The 14,397-nt window shown below is 39.6% G+C and overlaps 1 protein-coding gene across 5 annotated transcripts in view; it reads left to right on the top strand.

Annotated features, from left to right (window-relative positions):
* Positions 1-14,397, top strand: part of RALYL (RALY RNA binding protein like) — a 625,744-nt gene that overhangs the window by 130,062 nt on the left and 481,285 nt on the right. For 3 of the 5 annotated variants that reach the window (XM_084621330.1, XM_084621331.1, XM_084621332.1), the window contains exon 3: positions 3,267-3,370. The exons of the other annotated variants lie outside the window; for them this stretch is intronic. The gene's annotated coding sequence lies outside the window, so the exon portion shown is untranslated. The remainder of the gene's footprint in view (positions 1-3,266; positions 3,371-14,397) is intronic. 5 annotated transcript variants of the gene reach the window in all.

Below are 14,397 nucleotides of genomic sequence, written 5' to 3'. Positions count from 1 at the left end.
TTGTCTGTGTTCCTGCTTTGTGATAGATGCAGAGGTTTCCTTTGAATTGATAGCTAATAACCTTGAGCTCCTCTATGAAAACAATTCAGCGAGCCATTTACAGGGACACTCAGGTTTAATACATTAGAGTAAATTCTTCAGCTGAATTGTGCAGGAAACTGAAGATTATCTGTCTTGGAGATCTGAACAGAATTTTACTTTTAATAGTCTGTCCTGCTTCCATTAAAATTAATGGGAGCAGGAGCAGAGCCAGTGTCTTGTCAAGCACTTATGTCCCTGGTGGGTTTTGTATCAATAAAATTAGTATTGACTTCATCATTATTAGTATTATCATTCTAGTTTAAGGAAGTAAATTAGAGTAAATGATGAAGAATAAGGTGGAAACTGGATATTTGTGTTCATGAATGTTATCTCACAGCCTTCTCATAGGAGGAACATTTTGGTACCATGTATAATGTCATGGATTGTATTTGCATCATCATCCTAAAATGGTGATGTTCAAGACCATAGGTAGCTGAGGTTCAAGTTAAAGGACCAAATTCATACTGGCATAAGCAAGGTCTTGGCTCAAGGGATGAAATCCTGGCCCCATTGAAATTAATGGGAGTTTTGCCATTGACTTCACTTAGGCCAGGATTTCACCCAAGATGTCAAGTAAGAAGTCAGTAGAAAAGAATAGAGGGTGAAGGAATTAACCTTAAGGAACTCCAAAGAGGAGAGGTTTTAGCATAGAAAATCAATCACCAGTGGCTAAAATAAAGGGGAGGATAACAGAACATAATAGGAGGATGGGAGATGTATATGGATAGGGTGCTGGATGGCTGAGGAATGATAGAGGTATTGCGACACTTTGTTGGGTAGGGAGGGCAAGGATGAATGCAAAAACAATGATTTGTGTTCCCACTTCTATCCTTAGCAAGGGAAGGGCTTGGAAAGACAAGAAGGGGTGACAGGGAATTGGAAGGAATTGTGGCAATCCTAATTGCCAAAGAGAAGTATTGAGAATAAGAAAACAAGGGTTGAGCTGAGGAAAGAAAGAAGTGGTAGAAAAGGATAAGGAGAGAAAAGGAGCAGAGCAGACTGGGGAAAGGTTTGAGGTGTGAGAGTTCAGGAGGTTTAAAAAAATGATTGTGAAAGGGAATTGAACATGGAGGGGAACTGAAGGATGAGGAAGGAGCAGGAGCAGATAGTATCAAAATGATGAAGAACAGAGGAGTCTGGGGAGAAGTGAGAAAAGGAGAGCTACCTCTGTAGGCATCATCAAGACTTTTTGAGACACTTGCATTCAGGCAATCTGTGGGTCAGATAGGTGGTGACTTATTTGGGTCTTTGTTTGTTTTCATGTCATGTACAATGCCATTCCTTAACAAATACATAATAATTAATAAAATGGAAATACTGCTCCTGGGGGTATGAGACTTCAGAATAAGATGACAGAATAGAGGAACAGAGTCAGAAGACAACATACAAGGAGGGGGCGGGATTACAAGTGTAAAGAGTAAATTAAACATAGTCTCTAGGGGAACAAACATGGCAGGCATAAAACATAGTTGTTGGAGGTTAGAAAGCAGTGGGATAGCAGTTACATTTACACACACAACTGACCATGACTTTCAAGATTCTGGGTGGCTCAATTTTAAGAGTGCCCAACATTAAATACTTTAAAAGAGTCTTAATTTGAAAAAGTGCTGAGCACATTTTAGGCCCTGTTAAGGTATCTCAAGTTGGGCACCCAAAAATTGAGGCACTCAATATCCTAAGTCATCTTTGACAGTTTTGTCCTTTGATGTTCCTCCATACAAACGGTTAGTGGAATTCAGGTAAATGAAATGTTAAAAGTGATCCTGTCAATGAATGATATGACTTGAGCATCTATTATGATAGAACCAGATGGAATTCTTTCTTCACTCTTGCATCTAAGTCTAAATAGAAGACATTGGATAAAAATCTACTTGAACACTGAGACATGTTTTCCACTTACATAACTTTGGATCAAATAGTAAAACCCTTCAGAAGCTACAATAAATCGTTTTGCTTGGTGACACATCAGGTGTACTAGTTTCTTGTACTAGTACCAACAATATTTTTCTTGGTCACAGATCAATCATATGATGAACACTTTTCTGCAAGACAAGCAAGATAGCATTATGTTGTAGCATGTTCCTTAAATAATAGGTTCTCCCATGATACTGCTATATAACAAAAGTGAAGAAATTGAGAAAATAATGCATTGAAAAAAGATGTTCTAAAGTACTATCATCACTGAATGATTGAGGGTGAAATGTGTGTCTCATTGCAGTCTATGGTATAGTGGAGTATTAAACAAGTTACTGCACTGGCTCATTTTTTGATGCAAAAGTTCTTTTCAAAATAATATGATTAAACTGGCTATAATATATGTTAACCAGATGCACAGACATAGCAATTCCATGTCGCAGGTGTTTTTGAGGGAGACATACGCCCTTGAGCAACAGCAAAAAGAACTGCAATGTGTTTGGAGTGCAGTTGAGGCACACAGGTTATGTGCAAGAGATAGGGAAAGTGTGTGTTTCAGACAACTGTCTGACAGTTGCTCTAAAAGTGTTACTCTTTGCTGTATATTTCATTGCTGTTTTTGCTGTCTTGTCAATGTTTGTTCAAAAGATAGGAAATCTGTGCGTGTTGTAAATACAGAGAGACTGAGGAAGGATATCCTTAGGCTGTATCCAATCATTTCTCCCTCAACAGGGAATTGATGCACTCCAAAAGTCCTTTCCCTGCCTTACAGCTTGGCAGTTAGGACATTAAATATTAGCTATGATTTTTTGCTACAGGGACATTAGTTGAAAATAAGAAAACAGAACTGTATAAAGAGTAAAAGTCTATATTTGAAAAACTGTTACCTATAAACAAGGTAAGTATTTTAAACTGGGCCTTGACATAGGCTGTATCTCCCATTTTACAGGACACTAAAAAACAGTTCCTGAGACCTCTAGTCTGGTTACAGTTATGCTGGAGACCAGTCATGTGAAGAGGGTTGAGGAAACACAGAGTCACAACCCTCCCTTTTCCTTCCCCCCTCCCACCCTGGAGATGTTCAGTACCAGGCAGAATCTTGAATGAATTCACTTATTAGCATTTCTGCAGTCGAACTTGTAGCACTGTAGAAATTATAATGTATACGGTAATGTAAGATAGCCCTTTTTGTGGGGCGTAAAGTCTCTAGTTTACACAAAACTTGATGGGATGCCAAGGCTATATTTTTTTCAGTGCTCTTTCTCTTTAAGGTTTGAAACTCTGATGGAAGGTTAAAAGAGCACAGCCCTGGTGAGCAGAGTGTGACCATATCCAAGTTTGGTGCTTCTGGAAGGTGCCTCGCCAGTTGGTTTTTGTAAGTAGTGCGTGTGTTTCTTGCCAACATGTCAATTAAATGCTCCAGTTGGAAGCAGCATGCTGGTGTGGGAGTGTAGCAAACCCCATTTAATAAGTGCCCAGATACAATGTTGATAGGTGCATTATACAGAGTTCTCATTTAGACTACATTGAGAAGTTTTGTGTAGATGGGAGGTGAGGCCAATCATAACATGGATCTTCCAGAATATATAATATTGCCAACTTTTGTGATTTTTTTTTGGTCATAAATCTTACCATATTTAGTGTTTTTCTATTAAAGCCCATCTTTTTGAGGCATGTTCCTGAGGACCTAGGTATTTGTTTAAAAAAAAAAAACCCTCCTGGTTTCAGCGTAAAGCTTGAAAATGGGATGAGGGGGCACCCTAAAGGCTCAAAACCCCAGCATTTTTGAAAAATCCTATGGTTTTTAAACCAGTATTATAATTTTGAGGGTCTCAGTGTGTGATTGATGAAAGCTTGGGGTTGGCAGTATTGGGAAAATTTGGCTCAATCCTGGATCCTTTAGTGCTGCTTTAGTGGTGCAACTGATCTAACTATTATTGCTGACTGATTTAAACAGCCAGAGGATGTAGCCAGCTCTGTGCCACCCCTCTCCCAGCCTCTAGTGTAGGGGCATGTCAGGAGGGGCCTGAGTGGAAGAGGACACCTGGTTGAAGCATAGCAACTGACAGATGATCGTTTCTGGAGGCCATTACAACAGAGGCATAATTTAGAGCAGACACAGGGTCAGGACTTTGGCAGCCCCATTACTGCTGCCTGTCCCCCAGGATTGGGCAGCCACTACTAGCTCTTTTGTGGCTTTATTGTACTCCCCAAGGATGGCTATAGCAGAGTACTGGGCCCTCAGTACTGAAAGGCTGACCCTTAAAGTTATGGATTCTCTTCCTTGTTAGAACCTCAGGACATGTAGTATTGGGACTGCCCTGTCTGAGCCTCCCTGCCCCAATCCTCCCTATTTAAGAGAACTGGGAAGCCCTGCAAACTGGGGTCAGCCCCTTCTTTCTAACTCTGTCATCCTTTTTACCATCCCACACCCCATTCTTGGTGCTTCTAACATGGTACAGTAATGAAATGATACTGTGTGTATGTATCATCTTCTTTCCACTCCTAAACCTAGTCAACAAGGATACCTTTTGTTTCTGCTATGAGTGAACAGAAATTAAAATGTCCCCCTAAAGTGCCAGAGACAAGCAGGTCTAGCATGTCAAATGTGAAACATTCCTCCCACCTCCCTTTCTTTAAAATTTTCCTTGGGTTACTTAACTTTGCTTAATTATGGCAGTAACTGGGTTGAATTTAAATGAACTATATCACCCTATCAATTAGTAAACAAGAAAGTCAATTAAACCAATTAAAATTTATTGGAAATTGGCTACTGCCATCTGGAAACTTCCACTGTCAGAATTTACAGCTGGAGTGACCTTTACATTTTGAGCTAGCAGGACTCTTTTGAGATTTTTCTAAGAAATGTTCAGTATTTGCAACGCTTGTTTAATAAATGCACCACCATAGATATTTAGAAACACATACAATGTGTTTCAGTGTAAGTAAAGATAACAGGTGAACAGATGAAGATATGCAGCTTCTGATTATGGTATATGCTGTATCAGGTGTATGTACTGAAATAAAATACACAGTGATTCTTATTTTTCTTTTATTTCTTATGTACAATATTCAGTCTGTTGATGTGATGGGCCTTAGAGTCACAACAACAGTGGCCTTGCTCTAGAAAACTTTAAATGGTATAGTTCTTATTTATATATGAGACTGCCTTTTCCCCTGCGATCTGTTAGGGGAAATTGAGACCAGATGGGACCAGTTCCTAGATTTAAACATCAATGGGCATATCCCATTCTGCAGCTGGTGTAAATTTGTCATAGCTTCATTGATTTCATTAGAGCTATAACAATTTACACTGGCTGAGAATAGGCATCTTAAGAGGTGCAGACAGTATTCTCTCATTGGAGAGCCTTAGGCTCAGAATTCGCTTCCTCAGCCAGCCTCTTCCCATTGCTGGGCTATGTTCAACTTGTAGACTTCATGCTTAAAGATAATAAATTCAGACAACTTTGCTTTTTCATTAAATTATAAGTCACCTAATTATTGGTGAATCACTATAGAAGGCTATGAGCAGGCAGCAGAAAGAAAGTGAATCTCGAAGAGGAATGAGAAAAATGTCCCAGGGCAAATAGAGAAAGATTTTGTGTGTATTCACATTGTATAAGTAACTTAAGTCTGTAGTGTAAACATCTACATGTAAATGCAAAGGAAACAAATCAGTTTTGTCCTTGCCTTTCCTGGGCATACAGAAGTGATGGTAGGTAATCTAGTGCCAGTGCATTAAAACTCTTAGCTGCCATGGCAATTGCAATGGTATGGTTTGGTTTAGTGCATTTGCACACTTAGCTGCTGCCATTGAGAGAGCTTCCCTTAGCCCATGTATCAATCTATCTCAGTTACTACTAAAGTGCCGTCATTCTCCAGTCTATTCTCCAGGCCAGCTTTTCAACAAATCTTTCAACCTAATTGAACCATTTTGATGATTATGGAGAAGTGTATTTTTGAAGAAGTAAACACAGTGGGTCATGTCTCTGGCTGAGTAAGGGCCAAACAGCATGGGTCCTGTGGGAAAGAGATGGGGGGATTGCAAAAACGAGATCATGTTCACCTTTGCACTCCCTTTATACCGGGTGGTACTGTGCCGCTCCAGCTCTTGGTTAGAGAAGTCTCCACATCCAGATTCTGCTGCCGGTGATGCACAAAGTGGTCCCACCACATCTGAGGATATAGCCCTGTTTATTCACAGATGTATTTTTTCCTTATAGTATATTTCCAGTGACAGTCTGTTGTTCCATGACTGGTCATTGCTCTAACATGGACGCTTGTAGTTTGGTTTCCTGCTCTGTTTGTTGTGTATTTATTACCATAGATTAGCATTGCTTAGATTAGTAAACCTATTTCTTTCATATTTAAATCACTGTTACATAACTAAACACTTAAAGGCATTCTTCCCTTTACTGAGTTACTGTAAATACACTTTTATAAGACTACACTGAGCAAAATCCTGACCCACAAGCTCAGCCTGAGTTCTAGAGCCATTCTGGGCTTCATTCCTGAGGAACTGTGTTGGTCCTGAGCTTCTTGACGGCCATCCAGACTGGATGCATATGGCACTTGAAGTACAGTGGAAAGAGGTGGGGTGGATGTTACCTCCTTGATGCCCCTAAGTGCGGGTCTCACAAGCTGACAAAGCTCTATCAAGGAAACACGGAGGAGGCCAAATGGTCCACTATCCTGGAGACACAGCAGCTGGCTGAACAGGTGTCCAATGGGCCATAAGACACTATGACCATCAGCCCCTCAAGAACAATTCGGGGTAGACACAGCTGAGCATCTCTGATATATTCCTTATCCCTTCCTCTGCTCCATGGAGCTATCTACAATAAGGAAACAGAAAACCTAAGGATCAGAGGTCTCAACTTTCTTGTCTCCTCCTCCTGACTTACAGCTATTTTCCTTTTTAGAGGAGGAGACTCATTTCTGGGCTCCCTGGTTCCCAGCCCATCTGTCTCCTTAGTGTAGGTAGCTCTATGGGGGCAATTACAGACAGCAGCCCCTGCCATGCTAGCACGAGAGGCAGAATGGACGGGATCTGCAGAGGAAGGGTGGAGTAAGAGTAGAGTTAATTCATGGTTTAGCTGTGTTAAATCTGGGTATTTTAGTGAGGTAGGACTCCAGAAAACTCGTGTTTTATTTCCCATAAGGATTGGATAAGAGGCAGCTAATGACGCTCACATTAAAGAGTGAGGATAAAATATAAATATTGAATAGGTGCCTCACTCACTGAGCACTTTCCAACCTGTTCACAGAATGCAGGAGAAGTCCCAGGAGAATTATAAAAATAGTATGTGAATAAAGGCTGAATTCAAATGCACAGAGGGCAGGGTTAAGGTGTTTTGGTTAACACTATCATTACCAAAAAGAAAATGAGTACTTGTGGCACCTTAGAGACTAACAAATTTATTTGAGCATAAGCTTCTGTGAGCTACAGCTCACTTCATCGGATGCATTCAGTGGAAAATACAGTGGGGAGATTTATATACACAGAGAACATGAAACAATGCATGTTACCATACACACTGTAACGAGAGCGATCAGGTAAGGTGAGCTATTGCCAGCAGGAGAGCGGGGCGGGGGGGGAACCTTTTGTAGTGATAATCAAGGTGGGCCATTTCCAGCCGTTGACAAGAACGTCTGAGGAACAGTGGGGGCTGGATGGAGGGAATAAACGTGGGGAACTAGTTTTACTTTGTGTAATGACCTATCCGCTCCCAGTCTCTATTCAAGCCTAAGTTAATTGTATCCAGGTTGCAATTAATTCCAATTCCGCAGTCTCTCGCCCCCTCCCCCTGCTGGTAATAGCTCACCTTACCTGATAACTCTCCTTACAGTGTGTATGGTAACACCCATTATTTCATGTTCTTTATGTATATAAATCTCCCCACTGTATTTTCCACTGAATGCATCTGATGAAGTGAGCTGTAGTTCACGAAAGCTTATGCTCAGATAAATTTGTTAGTCTCTAAGGTGCCACAAATCCTCCTTTTCTTTTTGCGAATACAGACTAACAGCTGCTACTCTGAAAACTAACATTACCATTTTCACACTCTTCGGTGTTGCACACAGCTTTAACATTGTTCTGTTATAAAATTTTGTATGCAGAATTATATATGGGGGAGGAAAGGGGAGATCTGTTTTGGCTTTATGAGTTAGTTCACAACAGAACTTACCATTTCCATTATTTTTACTAATTTTCTCAAGAGCTATTTTCTTCTGAGGTGAGGATTTTCCCTCGAGATAAGTGGTAGATAAGAGGTGCTTGAATTCTTATAAGAAGTTGTTGAAAACAAACTCTGCTACAGAATTTCCATAATCTAATGCTACTTTCTTGCAGGCATCTTCTGCATCAGCGTAAAAACTAGGCATTATATCAATCTTACATTCTTGTGAACCTAATATAGTGGACAAATGAAGTGTTAGCTGTCCTCTTTTGGAAAGATTTATGCATAAATTTAAAAGTGCCCTGTACTGAAGGGAAGTGTGAACCCATTTATTCTGATTATAATAACATAAAACACTGGTCTGAAATGTGGTTCAGAGGCTTATAAATTCTTAATGTAGTTAACTCTGCCTGGAGATTACCTCATTCCTTTTAGTCAGACGTTGCAGAATTTATGGGCGCTTATAATCACAATTGGGTTTCTGTTCACTTATGAAGTTAACCTAATTGCCTTGTATGATATTTCTGCAGTATAGAACACGTATGTAGTCATTTGTGCAACATAGGTGAGCTCCTCTCTCACATAGATGATTTGAAGTGACTTAGTTGTGCCTCTGCTTTGCAATTACTATGATCCTCAATCAGGGAGCTGCAGAATATTGGATGCTGAGGCAGACCGTAAGACCTGTCATGTGGATATCAATAGGATGAATTAGGTGTCAGCCTTAATTTTGACAACTTACATTTAGTTCTTTATGTCCTTGTGCATGTCCCAACCTATCATCAGTCTGAACTCCATAATGTGTTTTTTTTTAAATTACTTAGAGATTTCGTAGCAACACATGAATCTTTGTGATGGTGCATAGCAAGCAGCATTCTGAGCACGCTTACGCTGGTAACTCCACTGACTTACTGGTAACCAGTTGCTCCAGATTTGAACTGGTGTTTGATGTCAGAACTGGGCCCCGAATAGCTCTCTACTGTGATCCTAAAACAACACGCCAAAGGCTGTTACAAACTGTATTGTACTTCTTATCCTCCGAGTGTTTTTTTTAACATATAGAATGTTGACCGGCTCAAGCATAAAAGTGTTGTGAAGACCAAGACTATAACAGGGTTCAAAAAATAACTAGATAAATTCATGGAAGATAGGTCCATCAATAGCTATTAGCCAGGATGGGCAGGGATGGTGTCCCTAGCCTCTGTTTGCCAGAAGCTGGGAATGGGCGACAGGGGATGGATCACTTGATGATTACCTGTTCTGTTCATTCCCTCTGGGGCACCTGGCATTGGCCACTTTCAGAAGACAGGATACTGGGCTAGATAGACCTTTGGTCTGACCCATTATGGCCATTCTTTTGTTCTTAAATATTATTTTGTTATGTTCTAAGTGGAAGATTTTCACAGTGACAGGTCAGTGCAATAGACAAAGTTTGCTGCACATTGGCTTTCTCAGATGCAATAAATAGATTGTAATGCTGTGGTTCATTAAATAAAAGAAGAGCTTTAGTGGTGTATTGTTCTACAATAGATTATTTTCCACTAGCTTTTAGAAACCAAGTTCAGTATATTGCTGAAGAGACGGAGCAGGGGGCCTTAAAATACTATCCACTGTTTGTAGTTGAATACTTAGAGATGTATTTTTATCAGATGAACCACCAGACTTTGTTATAGCTTGATGTTTGAATATTTTCCTTGCCTCTGGTTAAAAGCAGAAGGCCCAAGTATGAGCCCAAGATCCACTTATGTAGGGGACTCTACACACGCAGCTCTTCCCCTCCTCCCAGTGCACACATTTACATCCTGCTTGCAATGCCCCCCTTCCATACCATGTGAGGGAAACTCCATGCGGAGGGACGAGGCAGGCACTGGGCAGCCTAGGCAACCTCATGGTGTGTCAAGGCAGGGGAAGCAACTCATCCTTCACCAGTTCCACAGAGATTACCTAGGAAAGGTAATATGGCCTAGGGAAGAACTTTTTTCTGCAGAACCCTCTCCAGAATAGGTATCCTGGGAGCAGTGGAAGCTAGAGTTATTCTTTAATGATGTAGCTCCTTTGGAACTATGCTGTGGGAAATAGGAGGAGGAAGCCACCAGGAGCTTGGACCAGTAATCCCTGCCCCTCCTCTGGAAAGATAGGGAAGAAATTTCATTGGGGGATTCTTCCAATGTTGTTCTCCTCTGTAATTGCTTTGCCATGGGGATTTTCTATGGGGGGGGAGTGAGATGCTGTGGTCCTGACTACAAGTGTATGTGAATTGAGAGAGAGGCAAGGCAAGTTCAAAAGTGTGGAAGATAGACTAATAGCAGTATTTAGGAGATGTAGATGCAGAGTCACAACTCCATCCAAGTACAAGCATTTACAGTTGGCTCTATAGTCAGAATAGCCTGCTAACAGCAAATATTGCTGTCCTCCATCAACTTTATCAACTCCTATGTTCTCAGAATATTTGGAATAGAGGAGGTGACTTACTGGATCCGATCAGTGGCCCAGCTCATTCAATATCCCATCTCTAACAGTACCAGCTCCTTCAAAAGAATGAGCAAGAAACCCTGCAGAAGCCAATTATGGAATAAGCACCCTACAGGGAAGTTTCTTCCTAACTCTTCCATGAGTTTAGTTTAAAACATATGGCTCTGCCTTGGTGCTTGGTTATTTTATTATCTATAGTTGTTAATCAGCTATATTTCAGTAGCACCTAAAGGCTTTAACCAGGGTGGGAGGGGGCCCATTGTCCTATACACTTATGGAGTAAATGACAATGCCTGCTCTGAATAGTTTACACTCTAAAAAATCAGACATAATTGGCTGAGAAAACAAAGAGGCAGAGATGGGCAGGGGCACAAGGTAACAAAGATAAGAGGATGTCTGGTTTAGAAAAAATGTTGGCTGAAATTTTCAAAATCCTCATAGAAATATTTTTAATTTACCAAAATGTTGGTTTTCAATAAGAAAACATGACTATTATGATAACAAATAATAAAATTTGAAGAAACACTTTAGTAAAAATATAATGGAAAATGGACTATACAAAATGGAAAGAACTTTGAAATTGTGTGCAAAGTCTTCTTCCTATTTCTCAACCAGCTCTAGCCTGAGGTGAGTTTTTTAAGGAGTGACTTAAAGGAGGCTGGTGGATTTGAGGATTTGGGCCGAGAGTTCTCCCCCAGCCCACATTATTATAATTTACATTACCATTGTGCCCAGGAGCCCTAGTCATGGACCAGGACCCCATTGTTGCTAGGCACTGTACAAACACAGAACAAAAAGACAGTACCTGCCCTGAGGAGCTTACAATCTAAGTATAAGATGAGAAACAACAGGTGGTTGCAGGCCGACAGACTGGGAAGTACAAGGAAACAGTGAGGCAATATTGGTTAGCATGATTGGCACAAGCAGGCATGGTAAAAACTCCAATCAAAATCAATCAAATCATGACAGCCTCCTTTATTTTGCTCCTTAATATTCACCTTCTCTCCTTACAGTTAAGAAACCTGATTGTTGGTATTTATTGCATCATTGTGATGGAAGAGCTCAAGGAATGGAAAGCTAAAGTCTTTTGTAGTGATGACTGACTGGCAAGCCACATCAGTTTCACTACTATCCCAAAGACTGGATGTAATCGAGTGATGTTATGGCAGCAGTAAAAACAACATGTGTTGTAAATAGTGCTGTTTATTGGTTTTTATTTGTATTGCTGTAAAGCTTTTGTTTGAGAGTGTTACTGCACTGAGTGGCTTTCCTGTGGCTTTGGTGTTTCACAATGATGATCTCATTGTGCAAAGCCCTGTTAATAGTCAGTTGAAATAATAATTTTCATCCATGGTGTTTTTATTAAAAGCCTATTCATATGATTCTAAAAGGGGAAAAATGTGTTTTTTGTTTTTGACAAAACTTTGAGAGACGATTCTAAATTTTAACAAAACTTTGAGAGACAATCCTATATTTCCTCAGACACAGCAGTCTGATGTGCAAATATTTGGTTTTTTAAGGTATTTTTGAGCCAGAGTGTGTACTATCACCAGTACTGTAAGTATAGGCTGAAACAATCATTCAATTCAAAACTCCTGTTTCTTTATCTTGTAACTTTCTCAAAAACTTTCTTTTGTGTGTGTGTGTGTGTGTGTGTGTGTGTGTGTGTGTGTGTGATCTCAGTCATTGCTCTTGCTATTAGGACGTATCTGATCAAAATTACATGTAGTGAAATGTGTATGTTTAGAAAGGTATCCCATGTGGGTTGGGCTGTGTCTATGTAGATACAGAAACAGTTTTGCTTTCTCCTTTTATTGTAATTTGTTTGTCATATTCTTCAGTAGGTAACAAGGGAAAATTTTACTGTTGGCATAAATAGGTGCTACTCTACTGATTTCAGTGGATCTGTGCCTGCTTAAGTCAGTGGCAGATTTGGCCCTTTATCTAAATGCTTTTCTTCTGAAAGATAAGCAACTCTTGTTTCTCTAGCAATATGCTAAAGTTTATTATAGTATTGGTCAGTGAAAGAGGGCCGGTTCGGCTCCTCCAATTGGTTTTTGTATTAACCAGCTGAAATATTTGGTTAGCATTGCTGGTATGATTGATGTCTCTCTTCTATGATTTTCAGTTGTGTACAATTAGTGCAAAACTTTCTAGATTTACCCGTAACTAAATTGCACTCCGTGACTAATGACATAACATGAGAGAGAAGCTATGAGAACAATCTGTAATATGGATGCAGGAAGATGTGGTACTATTAACACAATGCTTGATCATGAGCATTGTGTCCAATGGATTAGCTACATAGGTTTTACAAAAGAAAGGATACTGTTGCTGCTATTAATTATTTTATGTTAGTTGGTGTTTCAGAGTAGCTTAGTAAATAACTTGTGCCACGACAATATAATACTGCATGAAGAGCATTTCCTTCAATTGCTCATTCTTCTTTACTGTTTTAACTTCCATCCATCCTTTCACTCATTGTTACATAATTTGACATCATGTATTTCAATGTAGCATCTTACCTTCTCAATACTTCAAGTTAGCTTAGTTCAAGTGATGTTATACTCCCATGCCACTATGTGATGACAATGTAGCAAGTGTCTTTCAGGCCACAACAAGAAAAATATACCATTCTAATTGTGGTTTGCAGCAAGGGCATTCATAGTGGATCAAATTGTAATGGATACAATCCTGCAAATTCTGTTTGGTCAGCGTTTTCATTGCTGCTTACATTTCCGACAACTGGTGATCAGCATCTTCTACCCTGTATTCATCTCCCTTTTGATTCCTTTAGGACAAGTTTGATTTCTCTCATCATTTTCTTCTGTTTAGATGAAGAATTTTCAGCTCAGAGTAACCTTTTAAGCACAAATTATTATTACTATTTAATTCCATATTTAACGAAAACTCTATTAATTGTCTATTAACTCTATTAATTAAGTCATGTGTGGATGCTGTATTTCAAAGATGAGGCAAGTAGACAAAACTGATCCAGGCATTTGTAGCATAATACATAAAATAGAGGCATACATAGACTCAATAAGTGCTGTGTATTGTTTCCTTAGGAATTGCTCTATTAATGTATACTGCCCTCTGGTCTACAGATCACTTTTTGCAGTGGAAGAAGTTGCATTGGTTGCCTGATACAAGTTAACAACAAATGGTAGCAGAGAGATTGGAAGAGGATGTACTTTATAAAAAAAAACTTTCATTTTGAAAGCTGTTAATATTAATTAAAGACTGCTATGAGAAAATCCACACTCGGCTTGCAGAAAACATTTTGGTGGTCATGGCATTGGCACAAAATCAGCAATATTTCCTCCTCATAACCAAGCTGTAGAATCATTTTCAAATAATTGCAAAAACAAAAAATAAAATGCATGTAGAAATAGTGACATAGGGCCCAATCCAAAGATCAGTGAAGTCAATACGACCATTTCTATTGACTTCAATGGGCTTTTGGATTCCCACTACTGCTCTTCTAGACATTAAACTATTCATGTTCTGAAAGCATCATCTGAAGCATTGAGGCTCGTATTACCCCTTCATTTTCTACAAAAAACACAGTCAGTATTTTCATTAAGGAAAAATATATATATTGTCTTTAACATGGAATTTGCTGGGAAAAGAACTGAAGCTTTAATGTCCAGTGGGAAAAATAAACTCTGACAAAAGAGTCACAAATAGTTTAAATTTGCTGGTATGATTCAATAGCTTTGGCCTCAGGTCTGCTAAGGTAAGACCCCCA

Source organism: Lepidochelys olivacea (assembly GCF_965140295.1).
Source record: "Lepidochelys olivacea isolate rLepOli2 genome assembly, chromosome: 2".
Lineage (NCBI taxonomy): Eukaryota > Metazoa > Chordata > Testudines > Cheloniidae > Lepidochelys > Lepidochelys olivacea.
Note: the sequence above shows the minus strand (reverse complement) of the source record. Positions and strands in the feature narration are given on the sequence as shown.